Source organism: Anser anser, assembly GCF_964211835.1.
Source record: "Anser anser genome assembly, chromosome: 3".
NCBI lineage: Eukaryota > Metazoa > Chordata > Aves > Anseriformes > Anatidae > Anser > Anser anser.
This window is the reverse complement of record NC_139722.1, coordinates 103,841,878-103,868,550: the sequence shown is the minus strand read 5'-3', so window position 1 is coordinate 103,868,550 and position 26,673 is coordinate 103,841,878. Positions and strand designations below refer to the sequence as shown.

The 26,673-nt window shown below is 44.0% G+C and overlaps 1 long non-coding RNA gene across 4 annotated transcripts in view; it reads left to right on the top strand.

Moving 5' to 3' along the window:
- LOC310897528 overlaps window positions 1–13,545 on the top strand; it is a 46,094-nt gene extending 32,549 nt beyond the window's left edge. Inside the window, exons 3-6 of one of the 4 annotated variants that reach the window (XR_014582364.1) lie at window positions 8,775–8,864; window positions 9,265–9,617; window positions 10,208–10,306; window positions 12,984–13,545. This is a non-coding gene — a long non-coding RNA (uncharacterized lncRNA). Of the gene's footprint in view, window positions 1–8,774; window positions 8,865–9,264; window positions 11,576–12,983 lie in introns of those variants that run through there. The other 3 variants (XR_014582365.1, XR_014582366.1, XR_014582367.1) reach the window with 3 other exon arrangements.
- The last annotated feature ends 13,128 nt before the right edge of the window (window positions 13,546–26,673 follow it).

Sequence of the window (26,673 nt, the reverse complement as noted above, 5' to 3'; positions counted from 1 at the left end):
GCAAAAGAGGAAATAGCAAAGCTTCACTTGAAGCATAATGCACCCAACTAATTCTGGCACGAGATGAGAATGTAAAAGTGAAAATTAGCATAACCAAGAAAGCAATAATGACAGAAGCTGTTTCTCAGGCAATGAGAGATGATATGTGTAGCATGCAGAGGGAGTGAATGCCCTGTTGGGGAAGGACATGTGGGGAGGGAGGCCAGTGACCTCCTGGTTCTTTGTTTATTTCAGCAATTCAACTAACTGTAAAAGAGGTTTTTATACTATCAGGCTGAACCACTGCTCCCTAAGATATATTTATTTTCTTCCTGAGATCTATCTGCTTCTTACCTGCCCTTCCTGCTGGAGTTGGAAAATTATTTTAAATTATTTCTTGGCATAAAAAACGAAACCTGCTTAAGTTCATTTTAATCTAGAATGCAATCAGTGTTGCATTTGCTGATCTCCATTTGAGTTGTTCTTGCCCATGGGAAGAATATAGCCGGTACATTAATTGAGAGTTGAGTCAAGTGCAATGGTGACTAGACAGGAAACATTCTGTAAATCCTGAAAGGGGTGTTTACAGTGGAGATTATTACATTTCTGAATTTCCCAGGCTACATAGATTCTGGATAGATGACTGGAGAGCACAAGGAAAGAGAACAGCATTGCTGCTTTCAGTTTTCAAAGGCTCAGGGAAGATCAGCCTCCATTTTCAACCCTTAAGTAAAACTGTCTGATTTAAACTGATATATATATATTTTTTTTTTTTTTTGAGATTGTAGTTGTTGGTGTCTCTCTTCATCCCCAAATGATATTCTGCACAAAAGGAGGCCTACAGAACATGCACTGGGCTCTGTGTCACAAATAGCTGGCAAAAACTTCACTCCAGCTTACAATTCTCCAGGGCTCTATAGGAATGTTGGCTGAGCCAGCCAGAATACTTATTAATGGTGCAGTAGTAGAGAACTGCCCAGTCATGTCACCAGAGACTGACATTCAATCCCATGATCTCACCATAAGCATCCTAGTACTTTATCTGCAAGACATCCCAAGTTCTCCCTCTCTCATGTGAAACTTTAGTCTAGTTACTTGAGAACCTTTGCCCTGATGAACAGACTTCCACATTAGATTTTACTGCATATAAAAGAGCATTTCTAATATCCAATTAAACTAGAAAATCCATGTCTAACAGATTTAAGTATGATTCCCCATCTAGTCATTATCGTTAATGAAGTCATAACTTCCTGAGTGGTTCTTGTGTGCCCTTAATTAGTGCCTCCGTTCCATATCCACCCCCTCGTTGTGGAAGTCAAGCTGTGGGTTTCTTCCTGGTTTTTGGATCCTGCATAAACCTCAGTATATACTAGCACCTTTTGTCCCAGAAGCAGTGTCAGCATCCCTCGTACTCAACTACCAGGAGAAAGTGAAGAGCAGTGTTCTCCAAAGGTACGTTCTGCCTTTAGAGACGGCTGCCTCACACACAGCATTATGACTGAAACAGCATGAAGTTTTTTCCCATGAGAACCAGGATCCTCCTGATTTCTCCCTCCTGCTCCTGTGGCACACACAGCATGGCTTTTTCCTGAGGCCAGGCAGGGTTTATTTCACTCAGTTGCCGATGTGAAACTGGCAGGGTAAAGCATGATGGACCTTGCTCCTTTGATTCATATGCCACCGCATTTTTTTAGTTAATTGCTTGATTTTTCTCAGACAGATCCCATCTGGCCCTGATGTTTTGTCAGCCTTGTGACATTCTAAAAAAAATTTATAACTATTTTTGGCATGATCTCAACTTCTGACAGCATCTCTGCTTTCTTCCCTAGAAAAATATATGGCTGTTCTTGGCATCTTTTCCACATTCCCCATTCCTTATAAACAGTGTGCAGAAAACTTGTTTTTACCAGTGTCTGCTTCTTCTGTGTATGACTTACCCTTCTACCCTTCTGAAGAGCCGTGTCCTCAAACCTGTCATGTTCTCAGGCTATCTCTAATCCTTCATCGGGGGAAGCATTTGTGCAGTGGTCAGTCTCTACTTGCTGCTTTGCTCATCAGCTTCCCATGTACTTCTGATTTCTTTGTTATAGGTTTTTGCTGACCTAAGGTAGCCTGCCCAGGACTTTAATCCTAAGTTGCCTTTTAGCACATGGAAGGGGAATACTTGTAGTGACAATCTTTGCAATGGCTACAGATGCCATATAACGTTGCAAATGAAGCACAAGGGATTTAGTCCTTAATCTTCCTAGGACAGATGGATCTTATCCTAAAAATCCTTAAAATCACAGTCAAATGATCCAAGAGTAGAAAACGCACCTTTATTCAGATAAGCAAAGAGATCAACAGAAGATTTGATTGCTTTATATGCATATTTAGGCAAAGAGTTGTGATCTGACTGCATGGAAGGCTTTTCGGTCCTGTTTACAAAGGCACGACTAGATGGCTCCTGAAGCTAGGGCTGGTTGAATTCTCTCATATCTATCACTGACCCTATATTAATGGAGAGCAAGATATCTAGCAAGTTGTCAGCTGCGTGCCTGGAAGAGAGAGGCAGCAAACAGACTTCAAAATCACAACCAATTGTGATTCTGCAGAAGTCTGTCACTACTGTCAGGGACCAAAGTGATCGGATACCTTCTGTCAGCCTAGGAATATGACAATACTCTAGGAGAGTTTCTGAAACTTCCCCAAAACTTTCATGTATCAGTAGATTTGTTATCATTTGAAACTTGCTGTCCTTTCTATAGGCACGAGCAAATACATCTGCCTATGTACTGTGAGAGTCAGGGGGAAGAAACACCCCATAAAAACCATATGTATTGATGACACCAAGGTTGCGTCAACTGTAAGAACCGACAGTAGCAATAGGAGGAATATTGGGAGCCAGAGGGAAAATTGTGTGGGCAGGGTCTCTCCATATTTTCAAAATTCAGTCTCTTAGCAACAGCAGGCCCAATGGGTTTGGTGCTGCTTGCTGGGTGTGTGCAGTCCCCTTCGTCAGATGAAGAAGAGCAGGAAAGATTTAGCACAGAGGAGATGGGGGAGGAAGAGTCAGTAAGAACACGAACCATATCGTACTTGGAGAGAAATGGTAAAAGATGTTTTACCTGATATACAATCATCAACAAATAGGTTATTCTTCCAGAGGCAACGGGATGCTAGTGAGAAAAAGGTTGTGCAGGGTTCCAGAAGGAAATGTGGGTGCAATCTTGGGAATAGTTTGTATCCTTTTCACTTTATGATCCCTACTGGGGCTCTCTACAAAGGTAGACATTATTAACTGTTATTTGAATCAGGCAGCTCACCTGCTGTGTTTGTTGACTCACCCATGCCTTGTCTGCAGGACAGTAGCGTTAGCCCTGAAGCCTCCTCTTCTCACTATCCTGTTGTTGTATCGCAGCACAATTCCTACAAGAGCAGAGGCTGATACTAAGCTTTAGTGTGTCAGCCATTCAGATGCCCAAGTTCCAAGTCTTTCTTTTGCATTTCACCTTCTTGATTCATTGGTTTCTGAGGGTTTCTCCCTCTGTATTTCTTGTGCCTGGTGATTTTGGTCGTCAACAGCTATGAGCTGTGTGTCGCACCAAGGTATGTGTTCCTGTGTTCCAACTACATGTGCTATAGCAGTGACCTTGGTGATGCCAATGTGTATATTAGAACATAGATTGAATTGCATGTTAAGTCATTTCCCACATCATTGCTTTCTTAGAGGACTGAAACATGGTGTAAGTTTGTTGTGTAGCAGGTAGGCTATGTTTTTCCTTCAGGCAAAACAGCCTCTTTGAGACTTAACGTATTTTATATGCAATCACAGTAGGAAAGGAGAGAAAAAAGGAGAAGGGAGGAAAGGAAGATGGGACATGAGTTAAAATGTTTTGCTTAAACTCATTCCTCCTACTAGAAAGAATATCAATGTATTCTTTTCTCTGGAACAGTGCCATTTGCTTCTTTATACCTGGAGAGGCATTGTGCTAAAGCCATTACGAAACATTACAGGTGGTGATGGCGTGAAAGCAGTGTAACTGCAGATTCTGAAGAGCCTCTTTTTCATAGCCACCAGGCTGATGCTGAATTAAAGAGCCTTTAAAATGGAAGTATTATTTCTTCCTTACTTTCATAACTTTCCTATTCCTCTAATGTCATAATAGCACATTGTATTGTGTTTACATGGCAAGGGTTTGGCAGCAGGGGAGCTGCAGGAGTGGCCTCTGTGAGAAGAGCCCAGAAGCTGCCCCATGTCAGATCTTGAAGTTAGATCTGTAGTTTTCAGACTGGCTGGTAAAGTTGGCCTCAGCTTCTCTGCAAACACAGGCTCTGAATTCTCTTCCAGATCTAATCCAGGTCTAGCTCTGAGTGCTTTTACATATCTTATGCCACAAATTTCCTAGTCAATATGTTGACATTTTCTTAGAATTGCAGGTCTATCAGCCTTCCGCTCCCCTTCCAAAATATGACTGAAATAGATACTTTTCAGATGTTTGGTTTTGTAAGGGAAAATTCTTCACTGCTTGCAGGAAGGGTGACAGGAGATGATCTGACAGGCTGTATTCCATATCTAATTTTTCTGAGGGGAGAGGTCTTCCACAGGTACTGCATATCTGCAACTGCCATTGATTCTAGGTGTGACAGGATAAACTGAAATGTGAAGAGACTTGATTACTATGGAGTATGGAAGCTCACTGTGACTTTTGGAGCATGACTGTCCCATAATGATCACTTTTTGAAATCACCGAGTCTGTATTACAGCAGAGAATCTGACCCACAGGCTTACCCCCTTCCTGAGAAACCTGTTCTGTCTCACATCACCCAAGCAAGAGAAAAATCTACAAATAGCTCTGAGCTGACATTTCTACTGGTGGTGCCAGAGACAGGACAGAATCCAGCTCATTCCTTCCTTCTTGCTGTTTCATTAGTAAAGATAAGATTTACAAATACACATAGAACAGATAAACTGAGGAAGAAAGCCTTTTATAAACTCAGATTTCTAATTTGCTATTTAAGGTATTTTCAGCAAACTCTGTTTCCAAAGACTGCAAGGGAGATGCTGTCAAAACATCCCATGGTTATTGTATTGCTCAGGCAGTGTTGAGAAGGTAAGGGCAGTGTTTTCTACAGCATTGTCATGAGCAAAGAGGAATTACAGCAACATAACCCTGCTGAGAGACTTAGTTGTTTTAAGAGGGTATGAAAACTGACTTGCAGCTGATATTAGCATCAAGATGGAAAATAACCTTGTATTTATATTCAGTATGTATTCTATAATGTCCAGTACTGGAATCCACACTTAGTCAGAAATACCTAGACAGTGAAAAGGAGGTTCACCGTGAAGTACACAAAGATGTCCTTATTGTAGACTTCCATAAATTGACCCACTTCTGACTTTCAGCAGGCCTGCATCATTTCTGGAGTTTTGGTTTTCACATTTGAATGCTCTGAAACAATTCAAGGCTTTTGCCCAGTGTTACGCTAAACTAAGTAAGAGATTGAATCAGAGCTCTGGATCATAACTATGCGTGCCTAAAGGACAAATCCAAACATGAACTTTCTATGCAGGGACCATCTCAAGAACAGTTTATTCTAATGTCACAAAGTCAACTTCACTATTTAACAGTTTAAGGGTACAGATGTATTTCTTCAACAGCAGAGCAAACACACTTTACCTTGACCATACGTCCAACCCAGAAATGTCTCAGGAGACAACAGATCTCATGTAACACAAGTCAGGAATGTGAGCAGCCCTTTGTACATTGGACATTGTCTCCTTGTGTACATCAGTGCACAAGCTACACTGTTGTTTGCACAGTCCTGAGTATTATTTGCTGCTGTAGTCTTACTATTTTCCAAAAGGAGATTTTTAAAGTTTTGCCTTTTCTAAATGACCAACACAAGCATTTGCATTTCATCCTCTTTCAAATTCAGCAACAACACGTGAGCCTTTAAAGTACAGATACTGCAGCAGTGTTTAACCTAAATGGCATTTCTAAGCAAACACCCACAGAGTTATTAGGCATTTGCTCAACACAGTACATCCATTTTACATTAGAAGGATGAAGCTGAGACCCATCTGCTTTTTAAATATTATTTGGCTCAGTCCCCCAAAGCAATAATAATAATAATAATAACAAAGTAGTGTTTTGTGATTCTCTGCTAAGAGATTTTTACAAGATTATTTTTTTTCTTTATCTCTCTAGCAGTACTTGACATGACCCAAAGCTGTTTGTAACACAACTGCCTCACTAGGAGACTGCTTTTTCAGAAGTACTTTAACGTAAGTTAGTAGTAGTGTAGAAAAGAATATATTGGTTTCTACAGTATCTGTGTGCCTTTCTAATGAAAGGGAAGCTCTGCTCAAAACTTCCCTTGGGTAGATGGGGGAAATGATGTAGCTTTCTGTGGGGGAACCTTACATGCAAGCCAAATTTTAAAAATGGTCAGTTTTTAAAGCAAGGAACTTGAACAGCTTCAATATTTAAACAGTTTTGTGACATTGTCATAATATCTGAAATTGTTTTAAAAGTATGTGTGACAAAGTCCATTTTTAACATTAAAAGCAAAGAACTCTACTAAGTAGTACTGAGGCTAGAGAAGTATCTGTATTTAGGTGAAAATAATAGAGCTGAGTTCAAGTAATTTAGTGTCCACTTCTTTGTTAATGAAAATCAAACTTCTGTACCACAAGACAGTATATTTTACTTGTAAAATGAAATGCTATTCCCTTTGAAGCTAATGATGATTTTGCTTTGACTGTAGTGAATAGAGTGTTTCAGCTATATTCTTTATGAGAGCACTGTGACAGGGATGTACAACAGTTTTTCAGAAGCAAAAGAAAGGTGTGTTAGTTAGAACAAAATAATGTATTGTTCTCTAATTTATTTACACTGTAAGTGAACCTTCAACACTATTTCAAATTCAGCCAATAAGCCAACATAGGAAGAATCAGCCCACGTTACTGAAATGTGTCAAATCTGTAAAACCTCAAAAATAAGGAGACACCTTAACTGCAGCCAGTCCTACCTAAAGCATCCATATCCACAAACAGATATATTAGAATTTATTCTTCAAAGCAGGTATTCTCTGCGCAATCCCAACATACTGCTGCAACAATTTATTCACTGAGCTCAAGTGTGGATTTCTTAGCCAGTTGATTTAAGGCCAAGGCAGCTATTAAATCATTTACTGCAAAAAATGTGATTCAGGGTACGCTTTTGGCTGAAAGGACAGAGAATTTGGTACTTTAGATGGAGCTAAGCCCCAGCCCTAAGATTTTGACAATCACTGCTGTAATTTCCAAATCCAACTTCCTTTCCTGCATGTCCTCACAGTAAGCCTAACACATTTGTTGACACTCAATCACCAGTGTGGGTTCAGTGATTCACACACTAACAGCCTTTGTATTCACTTATATATGTGTTTGTACTTAATTCTTAGTCCTTAGTTTCTAACAATGTTGTTCCACCTCTGTATGAAGTTAATGAACCCCAAGATGGGAAGGAGAGTGTAAAGTGTAATTCCTTAAGGTAGACAGTGGGCTTTTAACTGTGTATTGTTGTGTGTTACAAAACATAATGCTTTCAATTAGGTAATTTTTAGTCTTTTCTGGACTTGAGTAGTTGTTCTTGTCAGGTACCAGACAAGGTATTAGTTATTTTTTTTCAAATAAATAACAAGGATGCAATTTTTGACACCATGGTCCAAAAAAAAAGTAGCTTTAAAATCCATAAAACTTTTTCAAAAGAAACCATAAAGGTTAAAACTACCAGTCTCCAACAGGCAAATTTTGATTATACAGAATAGTTCTTGAAAAAGAGTCTGCAGCATTGATGTTCAATAGATTGTATGCTAGGGGTTTCAGCAGTCAGAGACCACAAAAAAATCAGCCTTTATTTCCTTACTAATGACAACAAAATCCTGTTGACATCAATGAGTAGGCCAAATTCATCACTCGTGATTCACACTATTGGGTCTTTGTCCTCCGTCACATTATTTCTCTGCTTGGCCTGCTCCTTGAGACAACTTATTCTTTTTTGTCCTTTCAAATCATTATTCCCCTTTCGTACTGCTATCAGGTTAATGTAACAAATACTGCCATTTGGGTGCCATAAGGCTTTTCACTCAATGATTAAAATGTACTCTTGGAATATTAATTAAATCTGAAAGCACCCAGATGAAGTCAGTAAGTAGCACATAAAGATCAATTTCTCTCCGGACATCTCCTTAATTGAGTTTAGCACTACTACATAATGCTTCAGGATAGAGAGTAAAGAAATGGTGAGCTTACTTGAAGCCACATGGGATCTAACTTGCCAATATCCCATTTATTAAAGGAAAACTAGTTTTGATGGTTTAGAATACATCCAGTGGGGCTATTTCCATATCTGGTAGTGTATATAGTTGCAAAAGTAAACACCATGTCTGTGGTTTGATTCCCTTGTGGAGAACTCAGAGAAAGACAAGCTGTGCTCCCAACTAGCCTGTATAACCCAAAGAAAAGAGGAGTTCTAGGCTGTTCTCCAACTTCTTCACGGAGAGGTTGGTTGTTCTTACCTTCCTCGGGGTTTTACTCTGAAGAGTAAAAGAAAATTAGAAAACCTAGAAGCAATTAGCTAATCCAGGAGCTATTAAATAACATGTTTCTGAGTATGTTGCTTTTAACTAGTATTGTTTTCATTAGAAAACAGATGTAGGTATCAGGCATGTTAAGAATTGGTACAATGGAAATTGAATTGACATTTTTGTCAGCAATAAATTAAAATGTTCTGCTTTTTGCAACTGCCAGTTTGTCATACTTTACACAGGAACATCAGAAAGGCTATACTTGCTCAGAGTAAAGGTCCATCTGGCTCAACATCCTGTCCCTGGGCAGTGGCCAAGAAAGGATGCCTGGGGTGAGTATAAGAACAAGGAAAATCAATAGCAATTCTTCCTGAGAATATATCTCCAACCTTCAGTTGCCAGTGACTGGGCAACTTCCAGTCTTACTGTCTCAGTGCATTTTCTAAGACTAAGAGAGTCTAATTTGACATTGATACAAAGGGTATCAGGCTTTGTAGGTCCTGTGACATCTGTTAGTGATGCCCAGAGAGTTCTCAAAGAAGAGAAGATGTTTGGGTACCCCAGCTAGCCTGTTTAGCTCAAGGACAGCAGCAGTTCTTGGCTGTTCTCCATCTTGTCACTTTCCATTGTTGACAAGCATCTTTCTGTTCAAACACTGGATACACTACCAATGTTCTCAACATCTTCTCTCACCAGCCACTGGCTCTCCTTTCTTTCTTTTTCTCTCATCAGGCACAGCTGAACCACTTCTCCTTTGCTGCACACACCTTCAGGCTGACTATAATGAGTGAGGAGGGAGGATAAGGCCAGCTGCCCTCACAGTATTTCTAGCAAGAATGGGAGCAGGTCCTGCAGGAGCCCATGCACTGGCCTACTGAGCTCCCCAAGACTGGAATACTGGAGCTGCTTGTGAAATTAGTCCAGCTAAGTGTATCTGCATGTTCATGGGTAGACCTCCCAGCACAGAGTTTTCCTATAAAGCTCTTGACTGCGTAAGGTCTGTGCAGAAGGTCAAGCCAGCTTGATATAGCTCCCTACAGGAATGATCCAGAAAGATTACAGGTGATCAGAACCTTGTAGTGCAGGTGAGAAAAGCAAACACCCCATCAAACATGAAGTAGCTCATCGGGGAGTCATATCCTATCGTGTTTTAAAATTAACAGCCATTTTATTGTTTCCATGGAAACACTGAGGCAACTTAACAGTTTGCTGTGCAGTTGACAGACTGGTAAAGCTCTGAAGTTGGACCTTTAAACAAACTAAAGCTTTCAGGTGCAATATTGTGTAACTTTTTAAAGTGAAATTGAAAAGTTGGTACACTTTACAGGTGGAGCATGTAACTGTAGTGGGAGAGTGCACCCAGGAGAAAAATTCTCAGCTGTGGTGTTAATAGGTCATTAGTATGGGCTTAATTTATTACAGAGCTTTTCTTGTTAGTGCCTTGCTGTGGGTATAATTAAAGGGGTGTAATATGTATATTAGTAAAGACCCTAGAATGATTTGCTATGTGGCTCATGTTTGATCCAAATTACTGCCATGCTCTTCATTATGTCAGCAGAATACAGGCTTGTAGGTGGTTTAAAAATAAGGTTGCTGCCCTAGGGAGGGACTTAAGGATATAAGCATACAAAAGTAATGTGCGGTCAGTACCTGTCTCACTTTCTCCACGCAGCAGACTGTGCACACGTGAGTACACCCATGATGGATATGGATGCCATGGATAAGAACTGGACCAAGATTCTCTAGGCTTTTTATACCAGTTACTGAACAGATGGTAAGCTACCATTGTTGTTATTCATATTCCAGCCTCATGGAGCAGGGTTGTGAGCTAGCAATTTCTTTTTGCCAGCTTGGGACCAACAGATCTTGAAAGGTCACAACATTACTACTATTCCATTAATCCCTAGAGACCCACAAAGACTGGGGCTACTTGTACTAAGTACCTACACAGGATAGAGGCTAGTATGAATCCCTTGTCCCCAATAGTTTAAGTAAATATGGATCTAATGTTGGCATTGGCCTGTGAGCTATATATAAAAGATCCTGAAATCCTTTGTGCTGATCCCAACATACCTTTTTGCTGAAAGGGACATTGTTTGTGTATGATCGGGTGGGTGGTCTGTGCCCCCAGCTTCTTCTGGCAATAACTGTTCATCACACACTCCAAATTTCCTGCAGTGACCTGCTGAAAGTGATTTACCTGTACTCATTTCATGTTGTGCAGGAACAGAGTATATGTGTGTATGTAGATGATTAGTATGTTTGTTGTGGGGCAATAGGGACATCTAGTTCAGGCATGATCACTTTTAAAGCCACTTTAGTGTGATATCAGGTGTTTAGCTGATGATACCGATCATGTCGGGTGAGTACAAAAGGCCGTAAAATATCTTGGTGAAGTCAAAGCTGATCTGAGACCTTAAAACCACAAGCATTGTTTCTGCTAGACAGCACGATGACAGAAGCTGCAACAAACCATTCTTATATAATGAAGCAATTTATGTTTACCCAGTCTTGCAAGTTTTTGAAAACACAGCTTTCTCAGGCTTTCCACTGATAACACTTTGAGGCTTTTTCAGGGAAAGTATGATAAATAAGCAGTCACTATTGAAAGCACGTGTTTCATCATCGTTTTTTACTCCTACCCCTGATAGTTATCCCCCCCTAAAAAGAGAGCTAAGTAATGAAACTTACAGCTTTTCCAATCCATTTTTTTTTATCCTAATCTTCCTGAAATATTATATTACAAAAGCCGCAGCAGCAGACTCCTCGGACAAAACTGTGCCACGCATACAAATTAAAAATAAATTATAAATGGCTCTGTACAGGAAAAAATGTGATTCTTCCCATGAAAGCATTGAATGAACTAAGGAGAATGTCTCCTATGGCTTGTAGAGACACTTGAGAAGGCTACAATTTGTCTTGCTAAAGAAGCAACAAGTAATATTTGTGGACAAATTATGCTTTGCTCTTTGCAAAACAAGAATGGAACTAGAACTCTTTAAACTAGTAATGTGGAAAAATAAAAATGATTCCTCAATCTGTATTCCAGGTACATAGGGCTGTCGCACAGAGGGGTTTGAGATCCAGACGTGAAATTGCACATCTTGAAATTTGGCATCCCAAGCCCCCCTCTGTGATAACAGCAGAGGACTCAAGGACTCTGAGTGGTTGTGTTTATACTGAGACTTCAATGCCAGGAAATGCCAGGAGTATGTGCAGAGAGAGTGATCAAGCACTAACTGCATTAGCACCCATCTAAGTGTGCAAATGAGTATTTCTGAAATCACCTGATCTTAATGCACTCATAGGGAAGAGAGAATGCTCAGAGCATTACGTGAGCAGTGTTCAGCTGTGGCCAAAATTAAAAATCCTCTGTGCCCAAATTCACAGGTATGTCGAGCACCTGCAGCTTCCCTCTACATTCTCTGGAAACTGCAGGAGTCCCCTGGATGGTCTCTTAACAGCAATTATTCACAAATGTCAAAGAGAAATAAAACTTCTAGCAGGCTATTGTTGTTCCAGGCCAGTGAAACTACAAAAACAGTGAATCATAAGAAAGATGTAGACCTATTGGAGTAGGTCCAGAGGAGGGCCACAAAGATGATCAGAGGGCTGGAGTACCTCTCCTGAGCAAACAGTCTGAGTCTTCTCAGACAGAGTGAGGGTTTTTCAGTCTAGAGAAGAGAAGGCTCGAGACAGACCTACCAGTGCCTAAAGGAGGCCTACAGGAAAGCTGGGGAGGGACTCTTTGTCAGGGAATGTAGCAATAGGACAAGTGGTAATGGTTTTAAACTAGAAGAAGGTAGAGTTAGATTAGATACTAGGAAGAAATTCTTTACTATGAGGGTGGTGAGGCAGTGAAACAGGTTGCCCAGCGAAGCTGTGGACGCCCCAACCCTGGAAGAGCTCAAAGCCAGGTTAGATGGGGCTTTGTGATCTAGTAGGAGGTGTCCGTGCTCATGGCAGCGGGGTTGGAACTGGGTGATCTTCAAGGTCCCTTCCAACTCAAACCATTCTGTTATTCTATGATAAGTAGTTCTGTGGCTTCCCTAAGCATAGCTCTGGTATTTGTCTGAGAAATGAAATTCAGGTAACCAAGCTGGCAGGGACCCCAGCTTTGCAGAATAGGAGGAACAGAATTTGACCAGCTCAGCTTTGGGATCTGGTTCACAGTGGCAACAGGTGAGTGGCAGAGCAGGGCTGAGAAGGGGATGGAGCAGGTCCAGCTCTGAGCTGCAGGCGGTTGTGAGATAACACAGCTGGGACCTGAAATCATAGTACAAGTCCCCTTTAGACTTCTTTTGGGAATTTATTTTGCATTTAGACTTTTTGACTGGAGAAAGAAATTGATTTTAAAAAAAGGTTTTATTTGACTCGAATTTGCAAGCACTTTGCTGTAGCAGAAGCAGTTGTCCAGTCCTGTGAATAACTACTGTCTTTTACCTGCAAAGGTCTTTCACTTCCCCTACCAACTCTGTGGTTCCAGAGAGCTCTACTGGATATATGCTGTGGAAATCCATTTTCAGGAGATGAAAATCTGATGGAAGAGCCTATGGCTCTTGAAGAAACAAACATACCTTTGTTAAACTGTGAGTGCCTGTGGAAATGCTAGCAGAAAGTCTTTAACTGCCATGGTATTAATAGGGTAGGAAGAACTTATTATTGTAATAATAACAAGATGGTTCTCAAAGAATAAATCATCTCTGCAGCAAACTATGCCTTAAATGCAAATCACTGTTGCAGTGACATCTCCAAACAATTATTTATAACAGGAGTAGTCAGTCAGCATAAGCTGTGGAGCTCAGTGACCCAGCAGCTGGAACGTGCTGGGAATAGTTCATAGAATCACAGAATATCCCGAGTTGGAAGGGATCCACAAGGATCATCGAGTCCAACTCCTGCCTCCACACAGGTCTACCCAAAAATTCAGACCATATGACTGAGAGCGCAGTCCAAATGCTTCTTAAACTCTGACAGGCTTGGTGCTGTGACTTGGAATGGGACTTCGGTTATCCTGCTGATAGATTGCGTGCTTGAATCAGCAGTTGCTGTAGCTCTTTACTTTTGAGACCTATAGGGTGGCTTTGGCAAAATAGTTCTGAGCCTCTTGGATCAGTACACTGACAAGCTGGGAAAAGGCATATATGTATGGCATATATGTATGGAAATGTTCACCCATCTCACAGGTGCTCTATGGCATAGTGAAATGCGGCATTCAGTTGCTTTCTTATCCTAACTGGATATGTAACTAAAATACAAAATGCATTTGAATATAATTATAACTTATACATTTTTCAAGAGAGTTATTCACCTCTGGAAAGTACAAGTGAAAGCTGTACAAGTCAAGAAAAACTGCAGTATGTAGTTTGGTGTAGTTATACCATTGCTCTCTGTTTCAGGCATCTTTTGCCTTCTATGTAAGCCTACCAATTTCTTTGTGTCTACTGTGGAAAATACTTCCTATTAGAGCTATGTCATTAATAAGCTGAGTGTTCAGTTTTAAATGGTTAGTTCATCTGGCAATTCTTGCTCTCTTTTCCACAAATTGAACAAGTAGTCCTCTTGAGAAAAATCACAGAGGGAGGAAATGTTTTTTATGACTATCCCCCTGGTATGATTCTTTGTCTCCAGGTGTTTTGTTAGCTTTCTCTTTGAACTTTGGAGGAGGGTTGATGGGAGATGGTGATCTGGTGATCCAGAGGTACTTCTGTTTTGTTTGATCACAGAATTTAGGTATTTATCCTGCATCTGGATTTGTTTGGATGAATTAATTTAAAATTTGTGCCAATGCAATCACAGAATGGGATTATTTTTTTTAATTTTTTTTGAGGGGGGGAACATTGGTAAGTGAGTGGAAATGTATAAAGCCAAAATAATTCACATCTTCACTCAAGCAAATAGCCAGCTAATATATTTGAGTAAATGCCTTAGCACTGAATTAAGTATATACCTAGGGACTAATATTCATAGGTTCTCCTCACAGTCTGCAAAGTGCATGGAGCACTATATACACTCCGAATAACCAACAGGGACATGTATTAAGTGTACTGAAAGAAAATAGTTGCAGTCATGCTGCTTCAAACAGCTGCTGCAGGAACAATTTATTTACATAAAGGGGGGAAATGTTTCTAAGCTATTTCCTTTCTTACTAGCACAGAGAGGGCTTAACTTCTAACTTACTTTCTTCCTTCTTAAACATAATTTGGTTTTCCTCGCTTCTACCAGTAAAATGTGCATCTCTTTTCCCATTGCCACAGCCCTTTTCCAGGCTCCTCTGCTCTACCTGACATTCAGATTTCTGTCCCCTTTTAATTGCAGTCCTAGTACTTGACAGTGATTGTCCACCGGGGCGAAATGAGACATGAGGTGGCAGCTGCGATCTCTTCCATGTTGCCTGCAATGCACATACTGTCACATATGTGTTGCTCCTTTGCAGGTTACACCATCTCTAATTGCTCCATATATGTTTTTCCTTAAGCAGTGTTTCCACCATGATTCTATGGGCGTGAGGAACAGATTAAAATGTACCAAACTGTATCATCTTCAGTGCTCAGAAAAATCCCTGCAGTTGGTGGGTGGCTATGGGGGAGGGAGTGATTGATGCAAAATGTCCCCTCTACCCAGGAGATCTTTCTCCCCCACACCCATAATGCAGCAACATAAGTACTTTGTACTTATATAACATTGCCATCTTATGTAGCACATATGCAATTGATCTGTCACCAGAAGGAAGCTCAGTCAGAACTTGGAGCAAGAGACTGAGTGTCAGAGGGTCCTGACTTCTGCTGCTGATGCACAGTGGGCATTTGGCTTCAATTTTCCTCTTTGCAAAAAGAGATCCTACTGATTTTTGCCTTGCCCACTGAGCAGATTTGAAGTTTATATTGATAGAAATGCTTGGAGATCCCTTGTTAAGACATGTTAATTTATTAATGGAATCTTATCAAATCAACAGATTTCTCTCAAATAATTAATGAAAATCCCTTGTAAGGGTACAGTATGATGTTCAGCAAGCAAGATAAAAACCCTGACCCTCAGACAGCTCTTCTAGGTGCACAGAGAGAGGTAGTGCTGGAGTCTCAAAGGGTGGCAATGCCAGAGCTCTTCAGGTGCTGCACATTGCCAGATTGCACTGGGGCCTGGTAGACTGCAAATCTCCAACTGTCCTGTACTTCGGCCAGATAAGCAAGATATGCATGTTAACTAAATCACATTCCTGCTCAAGCCCAGTCTCAGCAATCCTCTGCTGATTTACAGTCACTCGGTATGTCAACACCAAGAAGCCTGGCAATATTCTACACCACATTGTTCCTATGAGCCACTGAGTTATATTAGTCTGTCAAGTTTTTGCATTTTTTCCACATATCCTTGGGAACAAGCAAAGCACAAGCTGAAGGAAACAATTTCTAGCCCTTGCTTTACAGGGAGGATCCGGAGTTGGTTATGTCTCGCTGCCTTAACTGGCCACTATCCTGCACTTCTGAAAGGCAGCAAGACAAAGATCAAATTAAGCGGGTCAGAATATAGCCTTTGGGTCTGGTACATTTTGGTTAGTGATCTCTTTGGCTGGCACATCTGAGCAGCCACAGTTTAGAGGTGTGTTTCCACTCACAGCTCCTCAGGTCAGGTTCCCAGTGCCTGCAAGTAGGACCTGATCTTCAGGGATAACACTGGCACCTGATTTACCAGTGGTGCTGGGCACAATTTGTTGCTCCTTTAAGCACAACAAAAGCCTTTTTTTTCATCACAGTGTTTGTTGATGCAAAGAGAAATCCAAAAATACTGAGATGTAATTGTAAGTTAGCAAAAGGCTATTTGATAATCACAAAAATGATTGTAATACTGTTCCTTTAGGGCTATCAATGTGTCTACACTCTCACACAGTCGATATCTTTTGTGGACACATTCACACCTCTTCCATCCCCAGTCCTATTCCAGGTCTACTGTCCTAAATATTCTGTGAGCTATGCATACTTTCCAGATACATAAATTCAAAGTACATCTGAGCTAATGTGGTATTTAAGAGTAACTTCAGAAGCAGGATTCAGTGCTGAAACAGTTACATCATGGGTTTGGATTTTAAAGCACAGCACTTGGACATGTTGCCTGAGGTCCTTTATCCTGACTAGCAGAATCCAGCTGCTCTCAGAAACTTCCTGCTAATGCTGGGTGAAAATCACGTCACAGAATCACAGAATCTCCTGAATTGGAAGGGACTCACAAGGACCGTCGAGTCCAGCTCCTGGGTCCACACAGGAAATCCCCAAAGCAAACTGTATCTCTGAAAGTATTGTCCAAATGCTTTTTAGCTCTGTCAGGTTTGGTGCCATGACCACTTCCCTGAGGAGCCTGTCCCAGTGCCCGTCCACCCTCTGGGTGCAGAACCTTTCCCTAACCCCCAGCCTGACCCTCCCCTGTCCCAGCTCCATGCCGTTCCCTCGGGTCCTGTCGCTGTCCCCAGAGAGCAGAGCTCAGCGCCTGCCCCTCCGCTCCCCTCTGAGGGAGCTGCAGGCCGCCATGAGGCCTCCCCTCAGCCTGCTCTGCTCTGGGCTGAACAATCCAAATGACTTCAGCCACTCCTCATACATCTCCTCTAGACTCTTCACCTGCTTTGTTGCTCTCCTTTGGGCACTCTCTAATAGTTTTATGCCTTTCTTATATTGTGGCACCCAAAAACTGCACACAGTACTCAAGATGAGGCTGCACCAGTGCAGAGCAGAGTGAGACAATTCCTTCCCTCAGCTGGCTAGCAGTGCTGCACCCCAGGGTAGGGTTGGCCCGTTTGGCTGCCAGGACTCACTGTTGACTCATATTCAACTTGCTGTTGACCAAAACCCCCAGATCCCTTTCCACAAGGCTGCTCTCCAGCCTCTTGCCCCTGAGTCTGTACGTATAGCCAAGGTTGCCCTTTCCCGGGTGCAGAATCCTGGGACTGCTCTCATTAAACTTCATGTTGTTGGTGACCAATACAAAGTACCAGAGAAGGCAGCTCCCTTACTGAAACAAGAGAATAACACTCAGCTGTATTCCTAAGCTCTCTCTGCCCAACGCAGCAGCTGGTATACAGCAGGGTCAGCAGTAGCCAATTTTCCACCTGGACAACCTGCTGCACCCATCAGCTCTGAAAAGATCCACCACACAGACTGGTGGCACTTCCTCTCTCCACACCTGGACCCCATCAGACATGAGACCCTGATGTGCATCCTTTCTTCAGCTCTGCTGTATGCCCTGCTTGCCAGCGGGAAAATGGGAGACCAGTACTATGGGCATGCTTTAAAGCACATTTACTCTTCAGTTTAGAAGCAGACATTTTGTCTACTTCATATGGCACGCATTGCTGAACTCATGCAAGTCACGTTTTCAGAGCTTGTGGTTTCCCTGCTTCTGAGCTGTGGGACCCAGAACTCATACCACATGTTGGAGGAAATCCCATCCAGGGACAAGGCAGTCCCACTCCATTCTCTCAGCATGCACAGGTGGCAGCTCTCGCTGAAGCCATACCAAAACAGTATTTTTAACATGACTTGAAAGAACTGCCAGCTTTTCTACTGCTGAAAACTGGGCTATTTTTAGCAATTAGCCATGTTCAAATGTTCCTTGCATGATTTGCACAGACAGCAAATGGCTTAGTAGATTATCAGAAAGGATCAGATATTCTTCTGGATAAAAGCAGCGTTCACTATTTTCAACACAGATGGAAATCTGCACACTTCACAGCACAAACTGACCCCTTGGTGGTTTCAGGAAGGGATCTAAACTTGGGGCATACTGTTAACATTTGTTTGCCCCCATCCTGAGAAGAGCTTGACTATTATCTCTTGCCTAGTTCATGATAACACTTTGCATAGCACTCCTTTCAGCTCACAGTCTCAGACCTTCCCCTGAGCCATCACAGCGATGGCTAACATACTCAGTAGATGGGTGTGATCTGTTTCCATCTGGCAAACCCCTTCTGTTGAATGTAGCCCTTCATAAAATCTATCTGAGCTTCCTGGCCTGTTGTGGTTTGTGTCTTCCCATAAACCATACAGTGTTGTAAACAGCAATTAATTTTCCCAGGAAGCATAAAGATACACTTGACAGGAGTTCCCAGGGAGGCACGGGGCTTTGGTACAGACTCGAGGCTCAGATCAGCAAAGCTGACTTTGGCATAAGGATTGGTGCTGCAGCATGAGGATTGCAGTAGCAGCCAGCGACAGTTCTTCACTTGCAGTAGTCCCGTGCTTTAGAATTAGAATGGCTCAGTTGGAAGGGACCTACAAAGATCATCAAGTCCAACTGCCTGACCACTTCAGGGCTAAACAAAAGTTAAAATGCTTTAACGAGGGCATTATCCAAATGCTTCTTGAACACTGACAGGAATGCAGCACCAAGCGCCTTGCTAGGAAGCCTGTAGAACTGTGTGTTTGACCACCCTCACAGTAAAGAAGTATTTCCTAATGTCCAGTCTCACCCTCCACTGGTGCTGCTTTGTGCTGCTCCCATGTGTTCCACGTGTCCCAGGGAGAAGAGACTGGCAGCTCCCTCTCCACATCTCCTCTTCAGGAATGTGTAGAGAGCAATGAGGTCGCCTCTTAGCCTTCTTTTCTCCAGACTAGACAACCCAAGTGTCCTCAGCCTCTCCTCTCAGGACATGCCTTCCAGCCCTGTTACCAGCTTTGTTGCCCTCCTCTGGACACTGTCAAGGACCTTAATATCCTTTTTATATTGTGGAGCCCAGAACTGCACACAATATTCGAGGTCAGTCTGTCCCAACACTAAATACAGGTGGAGAATCTTCTCTTTTAACTGACTGGCTATGTTGTATTTAATGCACCCCAAAATGTGTTTTTGCCCTCTTGGCTGCCAGGGCACACTGCTGGCTCATGTTGAGCCTGCTGTCAATGAATACCCCCAGATCCCTTGCTACAGAGCTGTTCTCTAGCTGCCCATCTCCCAGTCTGTACCTGTGCCCAGCATTACTCTGTCCCAGGTGCAGCACCAAGCATTTCCTTTTGTTGAGACTCATGTCACTGATAATTGTTCAACTCTCCAAGATCTGTCTACAAGGCCTCTTGTCCCTCCAGACAGTCAGCAGCACCTCCCGGTTTAGTACCATCAGCAGACTTGCTGAGGATGCTTTCCACTCCTGCATCTAGATCACTGACAAAAATGTTGAACAGAACTGGCCCTGGAATTGAGCTTCCTCCTGTTCCTTTAGGCAAAAGGCAAAGAAAGGGGCTGACACCCAGTACCTGGCATTTTGCAGGTCATGCTATTATTTCATTGGCCTTGCCACAAGGCACACGTGCACGTCTGTCTGCAGCAGCTGAGCCTGGTGGCTGTGCCATGGTTTAGTCTGTGTGTGATCAGAGGTCTGGGAGAGCACCTATACTTGTGAGAGAAGTGTCACGTTAAACATGGCACTTCACTAAAATTAACGCTACTCTCCTAAAGAAGTCTGGCATCAGCCATCAGGTTGCCATGAGGTGACAGGTGATTTTAACATCTCTTGCTTGACCTGTAAGGTTGGGGAATTATTCAGTTGGGGAGAAATGCAAAACACTGATGGCATGCAGATGGCACATTTCCTCAACTGCTGGACAGGAGTGAGCCACAGGCCTTCCAGCCTCAGCATTTCTTTGAATGGAGTGTGCGGATGCTGAAGGTAATGGGTACTGGAGGCAGCTGTCCCATAGCTCAGGGCCTTTGGGAAGGGCCGTATGCAAAAATCTCCCTTCAGGCATAAAATCACCTATACGATCCTATTCTACGTGGTGGGGGGGAAGGGAGACATGGTCTGCCTTTTCTTTCTCTTAACAAGCATCTGTGTGAGTCAAGATTTCCCCTGTAAGCCAATGTGGTATCTTTAATGCCTGACATAAAATATTCATTTTTAAAGCTGTATTCAACTGGAAAAAAATGTCAATTAGAGTCTCTTGCAAAGGAAAGAAAAAAGTCTATTAGCTAACGCAGTGACATTTCCTTTTTGATAGGAAGCTGGTATTTCCAAGTGTCTGAGATAGAGGCTAATAGGCAGTAATCAAAACCACATGAATTGGGCCTTATGGAATACCTTTCCTATCTGTTCTGCACAAATCAGTGATCGATGTGATCTTTACCATTAAGCAAGAGGATTTAACTTCACCCCCCCTCAAAAAAACCCACTCTTGCAATATGTGAAAAGAGTTATATCTGGGCACAAGCTTTCTGTCTGGCACGTTTCTCCACAGCTGAACTACATTCACATGTAAAGTTTGTTTTGTCCTAGTGTAAAGCTAGTCACCAGCCAGAAATGTAGATCTTGGAGCGTCCTGGTTTCAGCTGGGATAGAGTTAATTTTCTTCACCGTAGGTGGTAGGGTGCTGGGTTTGGGATTTAGGATGATAATATGGTTGATAACACACTGATGTGTTAGTTGCTGAGCAGTGCTTGTAAGGGATATTCCATAGCACATGATGACAGGCTCAACAATAAAACTGGGGGTAGGTGGCTGGGGTGGAGTGCCTGCCTTTACTCGGGGACATCGGTCAGCTGGTGATGAACAACTGCATTGTGCATCACTTGCTTTGTGTATTGTTTCCTGCTTTTCTTTCCTATTAAACTGTCCTTATCTCAACCCATGAGTTTTACTGTTTTTTCCCAATTCTCTCCCCCATCTCTCTGGCTGGGAGAGAGAATTGGTGCGTGGTGCTTAGCTGCCTCCTGGGCTACACCACAACACAGAGCTTGAGGAGGTATTAGAGCCGGAGTCCCGAACTCAAATTTGTGTGTAAGATGTGGGGAAAGTGCCACTCTGCAATCCCAGCTCTGGACCTTAGGTTGTCGTTCATCTGTCTTTCTCTTTGTTCCTATTTTGTTCCTATTTTATTCCTTTTTATCATCCTTCTAGTTCTCCTCTTACTTATCTGCTTATCTGAGCCTTGTGCCCTTGAGATCTCTGCCCCAGCTCTGACTGCCAGGGCCAGAGAGGTCAGTACATGTTGCCAATAGCTACTTTGAACAAGCAGACACTGAGACGTTTATTCTTTTGGCTGCTTTGCTAATCCCAGTGCATGTTACATAGAGCCTCAGTGTCCTGTGCAATAAGAACATGAATTACAAAATACTCTCAGTGCTGAGTCCCCATCGTGAACTTGAAGCAGCCAGCAGGATGCACTGGCTCCTGGTGCAGAGCATCATGTTTTTTCCCTTGTGGAGCAGGTGCAGAAATCTGAGCCCAGAGAAGGGAAGAGCCAGGCAACGGCTCAGGGTCGCTTCTCTGTGCTGCCAACTGTGAGCAGAATGTGGTGGCCCCATGCTTTTGAAGTTGCCTGGTAAGGGACTCGTGAGTTTGTAGAAGGGGACTGTGCCTGTCCTGCTCAGGAAACACATGGGCAGCCAAAGCGCTCTCATGGCTGGACTTACGGACTAGGGCAACAGAGCCCTCAAGGGAGGGAAGGACTTCAGTCCCCAGTGCTATCTAACTTGAAGCCTCCTGGAGCCATTGCCAGGCCACAGTCCTTGAGGCTCCCCTGCTCAGAAATATGGGGGTAAGTTTCTGACTGCAGCCACAGCTGCAGAGTGCAGTGGGAATTCCTGATCCTCATCTCACTGGTTTTCTTACTGCAAAGGTCAGAGGAACTCAAAAAGGCAGAAACATACTTCTCCCAATACATGATTTTTTGTTGTTGTTTATTATTATTATTATTGTAGATTCCTAAAAGCAGAGACTTCTGCTGCTTTTAAAGCAAGTTAGAAGCAACTGCCTTCCATGGGCTTCCCTCCTCACCCATCAATGAGATGTCCAAACAAGTGTTTGAAAACCTCTGGAGTTGTATCAGGCAGCCCAGTTCCCTCAAGCAACAGTGCTCTGGTTGTGAGTTCAGGCAATTTCTGGTTTGAATACCCAGTCAATTTTTTCTACTGTTCTTTAGAGCAAACACTAATGAGCCTCAATCAAAAGTAAAAAATCTGATGCTTCATCTTCTGGCACTGCATGTTCCTTGATTGAAAAGAGACAAGCTGGTGTTTGTGTCTTTCCTCTGTAAAGAAGAGCTTGAGTGGGATTTGAAACCCAATGTGAAAACAGCTTTTGCTGAGAAAGTTCACTGAAGTCAGAAAGCTATTCAGAACAGCCGAGGCCAGTAGGAGAGGGAAGTGACAGGAAATGGTTGTGATTTCAGACTCAGAATCACAGAATCGTCTAGGTTGGAAGAGACCTCCAAGATCACCGAGTCCAACCTCTGTCCTAACACTAACAAGTCCTCCACTAAACCATATCGCTAAGCTCTACATCTAAATGTCTCTTAAAGACCTCCAGGGATGGTGACTCAACCACCTCCCTGGGCAGCCCATTCCAATGCCTAACAACCCTTTCAGTAAAGAAGTTCTTCCTAATATCCAACCTAAACCTCCCCTGGCACAACTTTCGCCCATTCCCCCTTGTCCTGTTACCAGGCACGTGGGAGAACAGACCAACCCCCACCTCTTTACAGCCTCCTTTAAGGTACCTATAGAGAGCGATGAGGTCGCCCCTGAGCCTCCTCTTCTCCAGGCTGAACAAGCCCAGCTCCCTCAGCCGCTCCTCGTAAGACTTGTTCTCCAGACCCCTCACCAGCTTCGTTGCCCTTCTCTGGACTCGCTCGAGCACGTCCATGTCCTTCCTGTAGCGAGGGGCCCAAAACTGAACACAGTACTCGAGGTGCGGCCTCACCAGAGCCGAGTACAGGGGGACAATCACCTCCCTAGACCTGCTGGCCACGCTGTTTCTTATACAGGCCAGGATGCTGTTGGCTTTCTTGGCCACCTGAGCACACTGCTGGCTCATATTCAGCCGACTATCAACCAATACTCCCAGGTCCCTCTCGGCCAGGCAGCTTTCCAACCACTCATCTCCCAGCCTGTAGCTCTGCTTGGGGTGGTTGTGCCCCAGGTGCAGGACCCGGCACTTGGCCTTGTTGAACTTCATGCAGTTGGCCTCAGCCCATCGCTCCAGCCTATCCAGATCCTCCTGCAGAGCCTTCCTGCCCTCGAGCAGATTGACACACGCACCTAACTTGGTGTCATCTGCAAACTTACTGAGGGTGCACTCGATCCCCTCATCCAGATCATCGATAAAGATATTAAAGAGGACTGGCCCCAGTACTGAGCCCTGGGGGACTCCACTAGTAACTGACCTCCAACTGGATTTGGCTCCATTCACCACAACTCTTTGGGCCCGGCTATCCAGCCAGTTTTTAACCCAGCGAAGCGTACGCCAGTCCAAGCCACAAGCAGCCAGTTCAGCCAGCTCCCTTCAGGATGCAGCCACCATATCACCTTTCTGGGTGTGCTTTCCATTTTTAGCTACAAAAATGGACGTTGTGAAGTACTTTGCACTTTATCAGCCTCCAACACAATGTGCATTCTGAGCTTGGAAAGTGAGGCATCCATGGTTGCATTCACTGAACTTGATGGGCATTTTTACACGTACTTTAGTGTGAAAAGGATCTCACACTGGTTCCCTTTCTTAAAATGTGATCTTACAAGATGGTGAACAGCCTCAAATTCTGTTAAGGTTGATGCATGTGCTCAGCTACTGGCAGGATTTGGCCCCTCTGCTTTATGCCTTTGTATATAGCTTATGACTCTCTCTCCTTGGCTATGATGTTAAATGCCATATTACTCCATTGGTTCTGCACCAGGAACACAAGAATTACTGCTCTTTCAGGAAAATGTGGAAATGATTACTTTGTTTTTCCTGTGTTGCTAATAGGCTTCATAACAGAGCCACAGACTGGGGCAGATGTACAGGGACCACTGTAGGCTTCTGCTTGAATTGAGTCCACCAACACCAGCTTGCCTTGTCCAAATGAGTTTTGAATATCTCCAGGGATGGAGATCCCACAGCCTCCCTGTGCACCTGTTCCAGTTCTTTATCACACTCACGAGGATATATTTTTTCCTGATACCAAAGTCAAAATTTTCTGTTCCAGATAGTGTCCATTGCCTTTCATCCTTCTAGCGTACACCTTTCCAAAGGGTCTGGCTCTGTCTTCTCTAAACTTTCTCTAGCTCACAATTCCTGCTCTGGTAACAGAAAGGAAAAACAAAACATTGGTCTCGCATGTCCCCATGGCACTCATCATCTAGCAGGATCGATCCCAAAAGTTGGCAGTCCACTGACACAGGAATATTGTTAGATACGTGGAGAGCCTGCATGGAAACACAAAAATCATACCCTCTTTAACTGTTGTTGCTGCAGTGTCTTGTAAAACCCAGCAGCCAAATACTGGGGCTTCTAAAATACCAGATTTACTTAAATGGATGGTTGCCTAGGAAACTGGCCTTGCAGGCGCTGCATCTCACAGCTGCCACCAGAGCATCCTCTGGTTTGCAACAAAACCTGTATCCTCGGTGCCATTTGCATTATTGAGGGCCCTGTGTGAGCACTAACTCACTAGTCCCTTGCTGGCGTGTGAGAGGTGAAGGGGGATGTGTTATGATCCACGTGTCGCACTTGAGAAACAAAGATGTGACAAAGGCAAGCCATCTGAGACCGTTAGATTTATAGCAGGGACTAACAGGACCTGGCAAATGTAACACCACAAATCAGGATGACAGTTTGTCTACAGAGCAAATTACATTTTATTAAAGTTAGAAGAATAACAGTGTAATTCTTTGTGTAGACATTCCTGTTTCAGAAAGACTTACACTGGTTATAACTGTACAAACTCCAGTACACCAACTCTCAAAGTAAGGTAAAATACACAGAGCTTCTACCCTGATCCTTTCAAGCACTGTGTTTGAACTCGTTCCTAAAGAACCACCTACCCCCTTTTAAAAAGAAAATCCACTCAAACCCATTTTGTATAGTGTTTGTTTAGGGGCTTGCCTTCACAACAACAACAAAAAAGGCTAAACTTTGAACAGCCATTTGTTACTGTCATTTATTTTTTTTTTTGCATGCTTTCATGTTTACATGCCTGTGAATGTCTGTGTATGGTTCTGTAGGCCACCTCGTGATATTTTACAGATCCCCTGCTGGTCTCTAGGATGTAGGTCGTATAGCAGCGCATTAGTATTTAGAAAGTGCTGCCTTGCCTTAGGAGTGAAAATGGCCCCAGCAGGAGGAAGCACTAACAAGAAGCCTTATCTCCTTTTCTGGTACTCTGTAAATAAATGCTGTATAAACAGAAGAGTGTTTTCAGAGGAGCTGGACAAACTCATGGAAGAACAATTCCCCCCAGGGAGACAGTATGCAGGAAATCCCAGGAGGCTGGGAGATGTTTGGGAGAGCAAGCACTGCTTGCTTGCACACTGGGAGAGACGGGACCTGGGTTAAATAACCCATTGCCTTGACTTGGGACCTTTGTATGTGTTTGCTTTCATGAAAACTGATGGAGCGGTGTATTTGTTGAAATGGGTGCATCCAACTCCTCGCTTCGCTTTAAACTGGACAGAGAGCCTGGCAGGCGTGCTGGGTGTCGTGTGGGGGCACCACCTCTGGGTCCCGATCACATCTCCTGGGTCTCCTCTCCAGTGTGAGGCTCCGTGTGGTGATCTGCCCCTGAATGCCCGGTGCCTGGCTCGGGAACGTCTGAGGGAAGTAGCTGGGTACGGTGAGGGCAGTGTGGTGGTCGTGCGGTGCTGTGCTGAGCATATCTATCTGACTGCGGGCACGCAGCACCACCTAGTGCATCACAGCCATTTTTTTTTCCTCATTCCCCCAAACCGCAGCGACGCACTCGTGGCGGAGCTCTCCCTTCACCCCGCGCCGTGCTGCTGCCCGCACGCCACCACAGGGTTTGTTGCGCCGTGAAACGCTGCCGGCACCCACAGCAAACGCCCGCCGACCCGGGGGGCGGCAGGGACGAGAGGAGGAGGCGGCGCTAACACCTCACGGCCCACGCGGGCTGCGCCTCTAATCCTCAGCGGCACCTGCCTCACACCCGGCTGGGGGCCGGGGCGGGGCCGGGTCCCGTCAGCACCGCCCGCACCCCCCCCCCCCCGGCGCTGAGGGGGCGCCCGCGCTGAGGGGCGCAGCCCGCGCTCCCGCCGCCACGTGCCCGCGCCTCCCGTCCCCGCCCCCCGCCGCCGAGGCGGAACGTTCGAGGCGCTGCCAGGCGCGCGGCGCCGACGGCCGAGCGGCGGATCCGGGCGGGCCCCGGCTGCGGGGCGCTGCTCGGCGCTCGGCTGGCG